The sequence below is a fragment of the Excalfactoria chinensis genome, chromosome 3, assembly GCF_039878825.1.
Source record: "Excalfactoria chinensis isolate bCotChi1 chromosome 3, bCotChi1.hap2, whole genome shotgun sequence".
NCBI classification, from domain to species: Eukaryota; Metazoa; Chordata; class Aves; order Galliformes; family Phasianidae; genus Excalfactoria; species Excalfactoria chinensis.
The window spans coordinates 13,787,818-13,790,085 of record NC_092827.1 but is presented as its reverse complement, the minus strand read 5'-3'; positions in this window follow the sequence as shown (position 1 = coordinate 13,790,085).

Below are 2,268 nucleotides of genomic sequence, written 5' to 3'. Positions count from 1 at the left end.
GGGAATGCAGTCAAATCTCTTCTATCCAAGTGAGCTGCCTGCCTCCCTGCCACAGGCCTGGGAGGATGCTGTCTGAACACAGAGCAGTTCCTCTCTCCACGCTGTTTGGATAAGAACACAGGCCTGGCAGTGCTGACCCCAAGCAGGTCCAAGCAACCTCTTGCAAAGGCTCTTAAGCCTGAGGGCCAATACAGGCTGCAGCTGCCAGGAGAGGGCTGTGAAGGAGTCCAGGAGGGGATTCCTCTCCAGAAATGCTATGCATGGGTCTAGCTAAGCCTAGGGACAAAACTTTTGCAGATATCCCTTGGGCCTCTCTTTGTTTCCCCTGTCCCTGTCCCAGCAGCTGTGACTTGCAAAGGGGAGGGCAGAGGAGCCAGCTGGGGCTAAATGACATACATTAAAGTTGAGGTGTGTCTTTTTTTTTGTTATGAAAATGAAACAAACAGGTCTTGTAATGGATTTTGTTCAGTTAAATGCAACTTGTTCTGCCAAAACATAATAAAGGGCCTGCTTTTGCATGAACAAACAGGAGTGGCAGAAATCACAGAGAATGCCAAGTTAATGTTATCCTCCTGAAGCTTCTCCTATTGGGAGGTAACAGTAGGGCCCCTAGTATTAAGATAAATGCAGCTAATTTCCCCTTAATGGTGATCTGATTATTCTTTCTTTACAAGTAACTAGTTCCCTTTTCTAATTATATAGCTAGCTTTTATCCAAGAAAAATTACCCAATTTATGAGAGTGAGCCATTAAAGTCACTCATCTGTGAAGAGTTTATTGTAGTGCCAGCTTCAGAAAACATCTATATTGGAAGGAATACGTATGGATTTTTGTATCTTCTGCTGCTTTGCTAACGGTCATGACAAATGAGAAAGCAGGTAGCAGGAATGGATGTGCAGGGCAGAAATGAAATGCACAAGGCTGGGAGCGTAGGCCCTTACACCCATGTAGCATGTCTTTAAAGCAGTGAGAAGTCTTGGAGGAGAAAGGGGCACTGAGGAACAAGACAGAAATGTATAATGTTGTGCTGGTACTTGGCAACCCTGCACATAGCAGGGGGGTTGAAACTAGATGATCATTGTAGTCCTTTTCAACCCAGGCCATTCCTTCTCTGGCAGCTGCTGTATGGGTAGACTCTCCAAAGGAGAGATGTGACTTCACCCAACTCGACTGCACAGCAGGATGGGGATGCTGGGGTGTAGCTAGGAGCACAGCGAGCTTGTGAGAGAGCCTGGGGTTCTGCTGGTAGGCTGCTGCTGGCTGCTCTGATTAGTCTGATAAATTGTATAGCTAGGGATGTAAGCAACGTGGCTGGTGCAGAGATGTGCACCCTCCTACTAATGATTTTATTAAATCAATGAACAGTTGCAAAATGTAGACAAGCATTTGATGTGAAAGCATCCATTCTCTGTATAGGCAAAACATATTCCTTTGCTCTATGGTATTATCATATTAAGGGTGATAGATATTTGAAGGTCGAGGATTTGTCTGAACAGAGAAGCTGACTGTTAAAGAAACCAAAAAAGCATCTGTACAGTTAGGTAGGCTGGGGTAATTCCCTGTGTGAAAACTGTTCAAGAAAGAAAGCCACTTTTATTCTGAAATGCTTCTGCTAAGGGAGCAGTAGCAGCAGAACTGCAATTATCAGATTATTCTCAGTGCTGGCAAACCATAAGAACAAAGGATATAAGGGAGAAGACAGAAAAGATGGGGTAGGAAAAAAGGAAGAGAAGCAATACCTGTGGGACAGCGTGTTACAACTATCCAGACTCGTGAACTTTGCAAGCCAAAGTAAAGGTTGTAGAAAGAATCAGAAAAGAAGTTTGTTTCAAGGTAAGATACTCTTTTCGAACTCTGTTTTGAAGTGTTCTTGTGATAGCTTCCCATCACAACAGGATGGTGCATGCTGGATTTTTCCTTACAATTTTCATTATTTAATTGATTTGATTTAATTTATTTTATTTAATTGATTTTAATCAAATTTAATTGAAAGAGTCTTGGTTATGAGTTTACATAGGACTCAGTACGGTCTTTTTTGTATGCAGATCAGAAATCTGAGGCCTATGACAAAGCATGTTAGGTCACTACCTAGTTGTGATTACATGCCCGGTACACAATAGAGATTCATCTGCAGAATGAAATAATCTTTCAGTTGAAGAAGGGGATTACATGTATACATGCGTGTATGCATATATGCATATGTCAGGCTTAATGCTCTTTGACAAGCCAAGAACAGTACACTATGTCTGCATCCTTAATAACTGAGCTT